General features: G+C 38.9%; 1 protein-coding gene across 4 annotated transcripts in view; it reads left to right on the top strand.

Moving 5' to 3' along the window:
* Nucleotides 1-15,141, top strand: part of Sk (small conductance calcium-activated potassium channel) — a 198,331-nt gene that overhangs the window by 139,314 nt on the left and 43,876 nt on the right. The gene's annotated exons all lie outside the window — the stretch shown is intronic.

Below are 15,141 nucleotides of genomic sequence, written 5' to 3'. Positions count from 1 at the left end.
AATGTGTTGAAATAAATTGCCGTGTTAAATTAATAGTTCGTCAAGTAAATATTTTTATTGTAAAGAATAACTATTCTTATTAAATTCAGAGACCAAAAGTCTCAAATTCTCTCAACTACAAATTGCAAAACACAAAACTTCGTGGAAATGTCAAATTGATGAAATTCTCTGTACTACAAATAGCAGAACACGACACTTCGTGGAACCTAAAATTGAATAACGATTCGTTGAAATAATTTATTGTATTACTCGTAAAGTTAAATATTTCAACGAATTGAATAATAAATTTTCTTTTTATTAAATTCAAAAACTGAAATTCTCAGTGAGCTACAAATTGCAGAACATAACATTTCGTGGAACTTAAAATTAGTGAATATGGCAAAGTAATAATATATGTACGGCGGTAAAATAAAGATCACAATTGCAATTTGCATACTGCAATTCACATACAGCATATTTCACTTCACCGTTGAATAATTAGTCGACATTCGCGCAACGATTGCGTCATTATAGCCCGATGATGATAAACCGGTGGACGAGAGGAATGATGATTCTTGCACGGCACCGTGTATACACGGCCAGTAACATTTTACATTTTGCTCGGCATTGAGATATACCTATAAATATAAATACCGCTCGGAGGTTGGCGCATTCTGCTTATCATAGTCTATCTCCGCGGGATTCTCTGAATAAATAACTAGTGACTGGTAAATGATAAAGGTACACAATCACGAAGAGCAAGAAAAGACTGAGACAGTTCGCTGAATATTTATCGCCGGTCAGGATGCTCCGTGGCGCGAAACGTTAATTCATTCGCCATCGATCAGAGCCCCTCGAAACCGCGTGAAAAGTGCAGAGCGATGTAGCCGCGTTAATATTGCAGGGGCTGGTTCACCGAAAAGGGGCGAGCCGGCAGTGGGATTTTATGCTCCAAAGAATTTCCGTTTCTCTCAGGAATTCGAACGCGTCGCGTCCATTTATTTTTACTGCAGCTTCTTTCTCTGTAATATTGAACGATTAACATCATGCTGGTTAAAGTGCTGGTACTGGATTGAGGGATGAGCTCTTCCTTTATAAAATGCAAGATCACAGTTCTCGAAGAATCGCAAATCATAAGATATATCTCATTGCGGAATCCAAAATTAAACATCGAATTGCTGGAAAGATGATAATTCTGAGGACTCAAGAATTTCTAAAACTCTGAGGATTTTATTTCAGATTTTCTTTAATTTCACTTTTCCGTTATAATTTATTTTTTCCTTACCATTAAGACTTAACTTGCCAATTTCCACGAAAGAATAATCGATTCGTAAAAAAAACTATTTTTCGCGTATCTCGTATTTGAAAAAAAAAAAAGAAATTTCCGGAATCTACGGAATCATGGGACATAGGCAGATCGCGGAAACCGGGAAAACCCCGCCGACAGTCAGTCGTCTCGGCTCCTTTCATCCTCAAGGAGCTTCGCGCTTGAACGCGCGCGCGACGTGAGATGTAGAGCTCCACGTTGGCAAATATATACGCGATACCAGCATTCGCTGTTTCGAACAATCCTCGCAGACTGCAGATCGACCCCTTTCCCCTCCGGCGCATCGTTATCCTTTCATGTTCAGATGTTCTACCAACGCCGGAGTCGGGGCGGCGTTTCACCGCGAGGATAGAATCAATGCCGTCGGGGTGTTCACGCGCTGTTACGGATAACAACTTTTTCCTTGTACGACAAGGTCCGCCACGTGAATCTGAATGATAGATCCCCGTGTTCGTGAGCCAGCGCAGCGGGTTCGAAGACTCGAGAATCGAAGAGATATCCGCCCGAGATAGTCGACGAAGCTCCGTGACAGCAAAGACTCAAAATACATCGATATAGAAATTGAAGAATTTTAAAGATCCGACTTAAAAAAGTTTTTTTTTTTTTTTAAGATAAATTAACAGCTAAAGATAATATAAAATAACATTTTCTCATTTCGTTATATCTTTCTTGAAGGATAAAATCTTGCAGTCATGTCAGAATTTGTTTTTATAAAGAAGATTCTTTGAAAGAAAGGATAAATTAAAAATATTAAGACCGTCGTGAGACAGGTTAGTTTTACCCTACTGATGACCAGTCATTGCGATAGTAATCCTGCTCAGTACGAGAGGAACCGCAGGTTCGGACATTTGGTTCACGCACTCGGTCGAGCGGCCGGTGGTGCGAAGCTACCATCCGTGGGATTATGCCTGAACGCCTCTAAGGCCGTATCCTCTCTAGTCAAAGGTGGCAATGATATCTCTAGGAGTCTCGTTAAAAATATTAATTTCAACGGAATGTCATCCTTCTTTTGTGTTTTCAGATATCTAAATAATTAGTAGAAGTGTGTAAATCGAATGCATCAAGTACGTAAATTGAAAGTAAGCAATCTTGTCTTATCAACCGATTGCTACGCTCACTATTAGTCACTTCATTCAGGACAGTAGGTCAAATTGATTCACGTTACATTGTCGGGTTAATGATTCGAAGTGCTCGTCGTTGGGCTTTCAGTATTATATAACTATGGTCTATGGTCTATCGGGGCTGGTCGGATTGTTGATCGATAGACCACTTTCAATTTACCGTCGAGTGACACAGTGATATTGAGTAATCGTGCGTTTTTTGCGACACTGTCGAAGGGCACTATCGACGCGGGGAGTTTCTCCTCCTCGTCGAGAGAAGCTGGACTTTATTAAAATTCGCCTCGCGCTCCGCCCGCAACGATTTCAAAACTTATGGATGCTCGGCACGCGGAATTCGAGGATAGTTCGGAAAAAGGGGAACGTTTCTCTACGAGCATGCCGACAATTTTCATCCGCACTGCAGAAAGTAAGTTTTCGAGTGCAAACAGGAATACGTAATGCAGGGAATTAAATGGTAATTAAAAACAAGTAAACCTATTAAAAAGCAAGAGCTTAATGCTTAAAACAGCGAGAGCTTAAATGACTGATTATTCAGATGTTTGTAAAAAAAAAACGAAGATAAGGAAACGAGAAAATGTTTTGTTAATAGCTGTAGTTGTTAATTTTTCCTTTCTTAAGACTCTTTTAAAATTTAAATTCTGGAATTTTATCGCGTGGTACACTCGATTCACAAAATATAAATTTTTGTAACTTCTAATTTTTAACGTACAATTATTTTAATAATTTTGTTATTTTAGGAACTTTTCCATCGCTATACTTCTTGGTACGTGATTATTCAGCATAAGAAAGATTTATTTCCTGTTGAATAGGATATATCTGAATGACCTCGCGACCTTCGCGAGCATTATCTCGGCTAAAAATGGTCCGTTGATGTACCGGATATTCAAGGCGACAACGACAAGCACGAGTCGTCTCGTATATCCTCTTGGTATCGGAGATACCGGTTCGATAATCGCAATTGCGAAGGAGAGGCCGCCTTGACTCGGCCTATCCCCTTTCAAACAAGGAAGCTCGTCCCCAGAGTGCTTTCGGCCGAAAGCTCGCGAGTGTCTTTCCGCTTCTCTTCCCGACGTCCGTATTTATTCCGCCCCCCGACGGGGATATTTCTCTCCCGTAAGAATTTCCCCGGGGATCGCCGAATCCCGTTGTTGACTGAGCAATCCGCCGCTTGATCCCGTGCCAAAAGCGGAGCGACGGATTAACAATATCGATATTGCAAGAGCTCGAGGGCAATCGCTTGCCATGGAGACCCATTCCAGAATTGAACGTATAGTCATGCGGGACAATCGGGTGGAAGACGTCCTTCATTTAGATTTTACAGGAAACTTTCGGTATTAACCGCATTTAGCAGAGAGAACGCCGGAAATTACTTAGCCGGTTGACTCAAAGAATTCGAACCTCTTTCGAATCCTGGATCTCGGGATGTGTTCATATCTCTGAAGGTATACAGGATTTCTTGAACTTGTAGACCTAGAAAAAGTCTGCGATTTCTATTAAACGTCAAATACATATGTAGAAATTTAGAGCTTCGCAATTTTATACTTGCAATAACTTTCTTCATTTACTTTTATATTCTTGAATTTTTGGAACTTTGACATTCCGAAACGTTAAGCTTTCTTTGCGATTCTCAGGACAATAGGAATAATTTAGTGTTTGAAATCGTGGGATTTAGTACCGAAAATCGCTTTCGGTTGCAAGCCTGCACTCGCACGCATTCAATAAATTAGAATTTTCGCCTTAAATTAGTCCTGTTAATGTTCAGTATAGCATGGATTTTCTATTATTCGCATTTCGGAAAGTTCACTAACATTCGCTCGTCAACGTCAACAACAAAGTCATGCAACCGCGCTTACACAAAGGAAAAATCCATGCTATAAACATTGCGATCGAAAACAAGCAACGATCTCGTCGGATCGTCAAACGAGCCTTTGCCGTGAGCACGATGACACAGGCCGCCGATGGCCAATCACCCTCCCGAAATTCGAGCTCCGCACATGTCAAGCGCGAACGTTTCCGCGAGCGGCCTTTGGCCACCAATCACGCACTGAGTCCTCGAATATCCTTTAATGTTTTTGAAACGCGATGAATTTATTGGTGATTAGCCCGGAGAGAGCCTCGGAGGTACACGGAAAAAATGATGAGTGGTCTGCTGCACTTTACATGGTAAAGCTGCTCTGACATCACAGTTGAGTGGACTGCCGACTCGAATTTGGGCGAGTAACTGTCCCAAACATTGCAGAGAGCAACTTTCCCGAATCACGGGGAGGCACGGGGAGCAGCTGTCCCAAAAAAAAGAGAGCATTGTTTCGAATCGTGAACGCGAAACTCATCTCCGGTTTGCGCTGCAACAATCGCAATTGCGTCAGCAACTGCCCCAAAATTTTTTCCGTGTAATAAAAGATCGCCGCTGCGCCGAGGAAGCTCTCTCGCTCGCAGTTTACCCGCAAGTCAAAACCGCCTTTGTACACCGCCTTGAATCTCGCTATCGTGCTTCGCGAACACGCTTTGCTTCTTGCTTGCCGTATTAGCTTCTGTGCGCGCTTTCATGGCTTCTTTCCTTTTCTGGAAATAAACGAACACTGTACATATTGTAAATATAGACACTTTTATTTTGTAATACACTAATTTTCATGAACTTATTCTGTTTTGTGTGAACTGCTTTTTCTCGTGCCAGTCCTTCTCGCGCTACCTCGAGCTACCGCGCGCTCTCGAACATTTAGATACAGAATTTAAAATTTTTTTTGAATTATTTTTTTAATATCGTGGATTAAAAATTTTTTTGAATATTTATCTTCTTTGTTTCATGTTTTTTGAAATGGCTTATATTTCGAATCTTGAAATTCGTGAGTTCTCGCATTTTTGGACTCTGATTGTGTTCCTCATATTTCAATTCCTTATTGAATTTCATAACTTCCAATTTTACGAATTTCCGAAGCTTATGCACCTTGATTTTTCCAATCTTCACTCTTTCACATCTGAACAAATGGCACAACATGAAACTGCATGCAGAGCGCAATGCATGCGAAAGCGTTAGCTCCGAATATTCGGCAATTTAAGGATCGTCGAACGATCCCGCGGTTTGCTCGTGCACGCCCATCGAATTGCAAATTCGACAAACGTCGAGAAATTCTGCGGCGTCGCAAAGTCGAATATATCGACACCGTTACGCGCGTTCGTGCTGAAATTTGTATGCGCGGAGGCGATCGAATTATTTTGACTGAAACTGGCCGAAACTCGTCCAATTCAACTCACCGTTTTCGATAACGCAATTTATTTTAACTTAACAAACATGCGAGATAACGTAGTTTTATCAGCAATTGGGAATAAACGCTCGATAAGCGTCGCGATATCGCATTTGTCGCTAAATTTAACATGACGTTTTGTTTCAACAAAATTTTTTATTTAACGAGATAATTAATAATTTAGATTATATAGAGTTTGAAAACAGAATTTTTTATTTAATATCGCGGTTTAAAAAAGCTTTTGAATATTTATCCTTATTTACTATCTTTATTTCATACTTTTTGAGTATTATTACAAAATTGTTTGATTTAATCAAGAAATGTGGAAACTTTTAATTCACTTCGGGTTCATCGAAAAAGACATCAAAACTTAATCCATAAAAAAGGGTTCTCTTCTTTCGTGTTCCTTTATTTAATCATGCCGTTAAAGATCTTCTCTGACACGAATTAAGCTGTAACACATCAATCTTCAGTTTATCCGAAATTAATGAGAGGATTACGCGATATTTCAATTAAGACTACTTCCAAGGCTTTCCTTCCCTGAAACTTTTTACATCTCGTGCGGATGACAGTTAACAAACACGTGCAATTATATAAATATCAACGGGTTCACATCACATCGTCTTCCTCCTACTCCTTCTCCTCTGCGGATGACAGATCGATCATAGTGACAGCAGCGGTGTGGAATGATAAATTGCACCGTCACGTTGTCTCGAAAATCCCCGAACGACCTCGATGACGCGAAGACCTCAACAGAGCGGAGGAAGAAGACGGCAATTATGCGGCCATGAGGACTAATGTTATTATAAAGTGGAGCCGTGACGAGACGAAGGCAGGTCGTCAGGGAAGCCCCGACGGGTCGGAATGGAAAGACGTGAATTAACTGGAGAATCGCCACGTCGGCGACGACGACGATGATGACAACGAGGACGACGAGGAAGGAAAGAAAACACCGGCTGCGTTGAACCGTATCGGGTGGAAGGGAGCGCGAGGTGCATCGTTCATCACGTCTCGTCCGCTGGTTCTATACTTTCGTCATTTGGCGCTAAACGATATCATGCTGATATCGTCGTTTATCACTCCTCATTTTTGCACGCCGAGCACGATATTGTTTAGCATACGTCTCGCTTTGAAACACACGGAGTCTGTAATTTCCGTTTAGATCCCGTTTCTTTCACAAGATCTTGGTTTTCTGGCAGACGACGAGAGGAGAAATCACTAAATTTCTCGAAAGAAGAAAACAGGCTGAAAGGATTGCGCACGATTTACGTGCGGAAGTAGAGAATGGCAAACGACTCGTAGTCTCAGCTCGATCGTTTAACGCCGTGGAAGCCCTTTTTTCCTCGGGACTCGCTATTAAGGGTTTACGACGAACCCCTAATGCCTGATGGCGGCTTTTATGTACCTCCTTTTTTCGTCAGTAACCTTCAGGCCTGGCCTGGCTTCGTGTGTTATTCAAAGATTAGGCTCCCTCCCCCGTATCGCGAGATAAAAACGGGTCAGGAGTGCTTTTATCGCGGTGGATTAACGAACGGATCCGCCATGTCGCTTCTGCCTCTTTGTCCATCACTGATTCCGTCCGAGATTACCGATACGCTTTACGTATACGATCTGCAAATCGCACTGCATTAATTCCGCAAGATTATCTGTTTCTCTTTGAATTCTATCTGATTTTGTACGATTTGACGTCGAAATGAACACGACACATGGCATTTTCGTCCATTTCAGATTAAGGGGCTATTACAGTGTGACGCCTGAAAAAATGAGCTATTTTTAATGAATTTTCATTTAAAAAGTATTGCATGCATTGATACAAACTTTTTTTTCAGTGAAAGGTATACTCTTAGAGAATAGAAAACAATTTTTTTTGTTGCATAAAAATATATATTTATTTAACAATAAATTATAATTCAAGGAAAAAAAAAGGTATATTGCTGGCGGGGATCATCTGAGCTCTCCAGGTGGTCTGAAATCAAAAATTCAAAAAGATTCTTAATTTGTAAGAGTGTCGCTATCGTCCGTACTAGAATTATTATTTCATATTGTAAATTAACAAAATGGCGGCGTTTTGTGCAAAAGTGTTCGAAAAAAACGTTTTTTTTTCGTCGTAATTCGGGCAAAAATATAAGTTAAAATTAAAATTTTTTAATAATTCTAGTACGGATAGCCATACGTATGCCGAATATGCTGTAAAAAATTCAGCCCGATTCGCCAAGCCGTTTTTCCGAAATAATCCCCGCCAGGAGAAAAACGCGTTTAAAGTTTTTTTACATAAAAACTTGCATAAAACAGGCACTTACAGCTAATCAGCGATACCAGGCCCGTACAAAATTCCTTCAGCTTTTTCATAAAAGTCATCTTTAGCCGATCTGGCATGCAATACTTTTTAAATGAAATTTCATTAAAAATAGCTCATTTTTTCGGGCGTCACACTGTAATAGCCCCTTAAATCCCAGCTTTCTTTTTGTACATCGATTAAACATGGAGTTTAAATTGCCAGTATTATAACTTTAAAAACATCCAAAATATTAAAGATGTGAAATATTTGAGAAGTTACTGCACAAATGCGAAGTATCTCGATTATAAAACTTTCCAAACTTATGGTTTTATATACTCTCGAAGATACGAAATTTCGGAAAATTATCGCTTTAGACATAAAGAATTTTAAAGATTTGAGAAAGTTGTTATTCACATATAAATGTCAAAACAAGGACACAGATATTTGTGATATTGTAAAAATTCCATAGACTTTTTATACAGAAGTTACATACAGGGTGTTTCTTAAGTATTTTTCAATATTTTAAGAATTGATTTTTTTTAAAAAGGTTTACACGGTCTCAAGGCCACGTTTCAAAGATACAGGATATTAAAAAATCTATAAAATTATCGTTCTTTTAAAAAAAAACTCTTAAATGAGAAAAGGTTTTTTTTTTAAACTTGGGCCATTAAATAGACAGAGTATTACCTTCATTTTTTAATTACAGTTACCGTTTTGTAAAAAGTCAATGGCGTAGAAACGAAGTTCAGATAATTACTGTTTTGAACTCGTACACCAATGAATAGATTTTTGCAGATTTTTATTAATTTATTACAGTAATTAAATAGCTCAAATAGCTGTTACTTTATAATAAATAGACAAAACGAAATGAATTGAACACTAAGTAAGTTTAAAGTAGAAATTTGTCTTTTTTATTAGCATGTAATGCAAAAAGAATATACATTTATAAAAATAAACATTACAAGAAAGCCGATGATTCGGCTGGTTGCATCGTTTAGTAATATGTTTAGAAAATCTCGGCATGTGGGAACCATTTCCTTGAAAGAAATTTATTTGGAATTCTTCCAAAGGCACAGTTACAGTTATTAATGTTACAAAGAGTATTTAATAGTTCTCAAAAACATTTCGATTATTGCGAAATTCAGATGGGCATTACTTCAAAAGTACAAGGTATTTCGATCTTAAGTACCATCTAATATTTTAAGACTTATAGAATATATGAACACCAACACCGTGTTAAGCTCGATGCTCCTTTGTCTTTGATTGATTTTTAATCTTGTGAGCCTTTATTGTTATAATTATTGTTTATAAATTCACATATGTACATACTTTCTATACTACGTATTGATAAATAACGGTTTTTTTACATTATAATGTTTAGTTTAATTTATTTTTTTCACTTTTATTATAAAATATATAAAATGAAATAGTAATATTTAAGTTTTTCTTAATAGCTTTCTTAATTAGAATTTTCAACATCTTGTATCTCTGAAGGCCTTTGACATCATATGTTTATATGAAATTTTCTGTATAAAATGACCTAAAAAATCAACTCTTAAAATATTGAATAATACTTGAGAAACACACTGTACATGCAGAATACTGAAAATGTTCATCTTTCGACGATTTTTCTTTTTAGAACTGATTCTCGTGCATCTTTTATCACAGTTACGTTACGTCTGCGCTGCGTATATTTTTCCATTATCCGGCCACGAAGCGTTCCTCTTAACCGCGTAAAGTCGTCGTTCAGTCACCATCGTTGTTACTTGGCATGGTTCCTAAGTCAAAAGAAAGGAAGTATAATTTAGGAGCGAGTTGCTTTACGGTCCGGGGAAGAGATTTCCCGGGGAAGCCTGGTGGAAAATTTCTAGGCGATTTGCCGTCGCGTTCGCTAGCGATGAGAGTCGCGGGAGGATTAAGCTGCCGTAATCGAGCTTTTTTGCGACGATAAGTTCCGCGCCGGCAAAATCCGGCGAAAAAACCGGGTCTTCTGTTCGTGGTGCATCTTTATCCTTTCTCTCTCCTAAACCGCGAACAAACTTTCCTCTCTCGGTGAAACGAAAGTGCACCGCCGGGAGGTGTCGCAAAATAAACGATACTTCAAGCGTAAAACGGTGGCGGAATTAACGGTCGTGTGGCGTATTTATTTTGCGCGGAAAGCGGATTTTTATGATAGAAGACATTTAGTTTTCTATTACTTTTAAACGAATGTGTATTTTGCAATGATGAAAAGTTTATATATAAATCTCAGACTAATTGTTCGGAAATTGTCACATTTTTAAGCATGAAATAATTATTTAAAATTATTGCCATCTATTTTCTATCCTGCTCTTATGAATATTACATGAGCATTGTTGAAAAGATTATTTTTGCGATACGATAGGCTTTTTGCGACTGCTTTTATCGATTAATATTAATGAACGTACGCTGCGTCCATGAATTCTTCATTATATATTCATATTAATCGTTATGAAGCATGAAGTTTCAGTGCGAAGCCATTCCGCTCTAATATTAGCACAATTTTTTGGCAATTTGCTGATTACACCTTTCATTATTATATTCTCTCTCTATACTATTGCCTCCCATATATTTTAATACAACTGGTTCTCCCGTTTTAATCTTAAATTCAACGATATAGGTTATCGAAAACAGTATTTTATGTATTTATTCATTTTTCTCTCTTACTTTTTTATGATAGGCTAACTCTCTTACCTATTTTAAATTCTCTGCGTATTCCTGACAGGGTTTATACAGGGATAATCGTAAACCGGCCACTCATTCATTCATTCGTCATTTCTTATTCTTACTTGAAATCCACCCGGTATATTCGCAAATCTCCTGGAATCGCGCAATCGCTGTCTCTTCGCGTTCACGCAAATTGTAACAAATATCGCGTCGCGCAACGAATCAAAATGAAATTTCCCATAAATGAAATTTTACTGCAAAATTTCATCCCTTGCGCTAGCTTGATCATCCCGAGAGCGGAAATAATTATTTTTCACCCTCGCGGGCAGTTTGCCGGCATCCCCTGGCCGGACGAGCTTTGATGTCAAAAACATATCCCTGTGATACAGCCCGTTCTTCAATAAAGATTAATTCTCTATATTTAATCTCTTTTTTTTATTTAAAAGTATTTCGAAGTGAAACTTAATATTCATGAAGATATCGATAAAAAAAGGAGATTAACTTATCATGAGAATAATAGCTTTGAAGAAATTAAATTAAATGTTATGTAGGTCTTGGAAGCCAATCTCGTAACCTTTGCAGACGGCTTCTACATAACTCGATCTTTACACTCTTTACAGCATTGAAGTTTAATTTCTCAGATTTGCTAATCGAAAGTTTTTAAAACTTCAAAATCAGAGCTTTTCAAAATCTATCTTTCGAAATCTTTTCTTTAACTTCGTAATTTTAAACACATGATTTTTCTTGTAATCTGATTTAAGATCACGTCATATCCTCAAATATTGTATTTTCTTCACGCTTTCAACTTCTGAAACTATGCAGCTTTCATACTTCAGATTTGGATAGATCGACCTTGGTTTTAATCTCCAGAAAAGTTTCACAAGTTCAGTTTTAGAACTTTTAGATGTCCGATTTGTGAATTTTTTTTACTCGTCTTCGAAATCTTCGATCTAATAGCATTTGCGACGGAGCTTTATTTTGTCAATCAAACGCGAGCCTGAGGTTTCCCACCTCAAAGTAGTGGTCGATTCTTTTCCCACACTTTCTATTTTTCTTTATTAACGTTCTTCCCCTTTGATGCTGAAGAAACGTCTTCGTCGGGGATTAATTTTTCAAGTGCACCGGAACGCTGCGGGTTCACTCAAGTCTCCCGTGTTATTTTTCCTTGTCAGACTTCTTCACAAAAAGGCTCCTCCATATCAAGCGGAGGAGGCCGAGCGATGATCGCTTTATAATCTGCACAAGGCGAGAGTATATTCCCGTGACGTATCGCCGGAAGCAACCGTAAGGAAGGGAAAATCCTGTCCCGCCACTTCCTGTTACATGCCACGAAGATTACGAGGAAAGAGCATTAAACGCTTTAAGAAAATCGTTTGTTGTTTTCATTAGGTTCGTCGTTTTTACGACTCGAGATTTAATTCCGATAAATAATTAACATTTGATACGAAATTCATCGAGATTCGTTATTAATTTTTATCGAGAAAAGATTCAGCGCTACGTTTGAAATTTACATAATTCATATCTATTGATGGAATACTTTGTATCGCGCGCGCGCGCGCGCGAATATTCTGCGAAGAGTAATTTTCAACCGGAGTGATTTTTACTTCCAAAGGTGAAGCGCACGTGCGTCGAATGAATATCCGACATCAGCTAAACGCAACCTAAATCCAAAATAACCGACTATAAATAGCCGTACATGTAGTTAATCGGCGTACGCTTGTGCGAGGGATCAAAATACGCGGCAAATTAAAGATCTCACCGGCGATAAATGTGTGTTTTATTGGTGAATTATAAAAAGCGCGGGTTATAATTCCGACGTGTTGAAGTTCAAGTTCAATGCCGTTTTCCGCCCGTAAAATACTTCGTAACTTTAGGTCTCTCAATTTTTCGACAGTTTTACTTCCATTAACTGAAAAATTCTGGATTTTTTTTTAAATCTAGATTATTCTTATCTATCTGTCAAATCTTGATAATCTCTACTCTTTAAATTTTACAATCGCAATTTTAAGTACAATTAAAGACCTTACAAGCATTTAATTCTTTGAAACAATATAAATTAGGCTCCTTTGTAATTTTAATTTTAATTTTTTCAATTTTTATTGAAACACCTTTTAAGACTTATTGTTAGTCCGATCGACATAGAGGGACGATTTAAAGTCCGAGGAAGATACTTGGTCACGTTCGCCAGACGGATTTTCCGGGTTCTCATCGAGAACTCGAGAGTCCGCGCGTCGTCCACGTGTTATACGCGTTCTATATTTCCGCTCTGTCAAGGACAGAGGAGCCCGCGCCATCGAAACTCGCGGCGCGCGTACCCTGGCACGCGGTTGCCTTAACGCCCCAGCTCTCTTTTTTTTCGACTGGCAAAAAACGGCAAAGGTTTTTACCGATTTCACAGGGCGTGACCACACAAACGACGGCTCGCACGCTCGCACGGAAGCGCGAGGACGTGCGCACGGACACGCACGAATAGATCATGCCGTCGTTATAGTAACCTCTCTGAACGCGCACATCCCGGCATTCGACGAATGTTTTTAATCGCGAGTCCCACGAGATTATTACGTGGCATTAGCACGCGCGCGTCAGTGCGGGGGCGGATCTTGAATATTTTCCCTCTTTTTTGCAGAAAGCTGTATGAAAATTCTAACAGAGGCAAAGTTAAATGAGAAAGTGATATAATCTGATATGCTTGATTATGATATAATATATGTATGCCGCGTAAAAGGTTTCATATAATGCTATGCAACGAATGTTATTTCAGTAATATCTTCTTGAAAGTCTAGCGAGCAGTAAAGCGTGGGCTCATTAACGTTCAATTTAAAAAGGGTAATTTAGAAGAAAGACAAGAATACTGATGTTTGACCAGAAAGAGTTAAAAATTAAAATGATAATTAGAAGTGTTGTAAAATTTTTAACGGCGAGAAAACTGTCTCGGAGATTATCTGTTGAGAAAATCAAAGAAAACTGTCGAGACATCACTATGCAAAATCACGCCATTAAGACATATCATAAGATGTCTTAAAGATGTCTTTAAAACGTCTTATATCCCTATTTTCAACATGCGTGCTATCTGGGAGCATATTGATGAAAATTTTCTAATGTACGGGGGAAGAGTGCGAGACTTTTTATTAAGAAGGAAAGACAGACAGAAGATGAAAATACATAATTGCTGCCGGCCATTTCCGTATGAATGCCGGCGCGAGGAACGGAAGCTAATATAATCGACGTCGGGGGACGAATATATAGTGGTCTGAATGCATCCGAGAGCCAGGACGGCATCGGGAGGAGCTCGATGATGCGAAACAAAGAGGAGTCGCGAATCGCCAAGAGGGAAATGGAGGAGGACGGTTTGGCACGGTTCCTCGTATTGTTCTGATCGATCGCTGAGCCTTTGCGGGGATGATTATACCCGCTTAAAGTTTCATAGGGAGTCCATTCTCGCCATTGCGAAAACATCTCTCGAGTTCGGGAAGAACGAGAGACGCGACTTCGGTAGAGATAGACGAGAGTACATTACTTCCGTCGTTATGAACGAAAAGTATAGACTTTCGTATTCTTCTCATTTGTTGTATTGCTCCTGTATTGACATAACTCAGCATTTTTCGACGGCTAAGCCTATAATTAAGAAATTCTCGGTTCGATTATATTCCCCGAAAGTTTGAGCTGGAATCAGAGAAACTGATATTTATCCATTAGCTTTTTTACGCCTGAAATATACGTCTGAAAAGTTTGTCACTTTTAATTATGACATCTGGCGCCGTGCCGTTAGCTTCCCCACAAATCGATATTTAATTTGTATCAGTTGGAGCGTACTTTATATCAGCTTCAGAATCTCTTATTTTTTCGACAAAATTTAATAGGAAATTCTTTAATTACCGAAACATTTATAACACTCCGTTTGAAGAAAACGTTCTTAAAAAGACGCCTTAATCTCTTAGACGCTTTTTTACACGTCTTGACCTTTTTAAACAAAATACCCTATATCTCTCCGACTCTTTTTACATCTTCGGATACTTTTTACGCGTCTTTTATAACGACGCACGGTGTATTCCCGGTATAGGCAAATGAAAAATAAAAGAGAGCTAGATGAAAAAAAGAAATAAGTAAAACAAAAGAGCCGTCTAAAGATATCCCGTGTAAAGATATTTCCCTTTCTCTTCCCCATCCCCGACGAGAGACGCATAAATTCTGCATCGTTCTAGACGCTACCGCGAGAGCTATAATCGTTTTTCGAACGGAAACACCGACGCAGTTTTCCGAGGCGCAAACTCGCGGCGGGAAAATCGGCCCCCGTAGATGCAATCGCATTAATTCATGGATCACGGCTCGTATAATCCTCCCTCGCCATCTCTTCTTCATCCGTTCCGTATCGATACGACCCTTTAGCGAGAAGCGGATCTCGTAAATTTATTACGGCGCGAAATCCCGGTACCTATATCCGCACGCGTGGACACCGTAAGCGCGCGCGGTTTTCAACTTTAAGGGGACGATAACGTCGAACAATCTCGT

Source organism: Temnothorax nylanderi, unplaced genomic scaffold (assembly GCF_030848795.1).
Source record: "Temnothorax nylanderi isolate EJ_2023f unplaced genomic scaffold, tnyl_v1.0 TNYL_tig0026_pilon, whole genome shotgun sequence".
Taxonomy (NCBI): Eukaryota; Metazoa; Arthropoda; class Insecta; order Hymenoptera; family Formicidae; genus Temnothorax; species Temnothorax nylanderi.
This window is presented reverse-complemented; position numbering and strand designations above follow the sequence as displayed.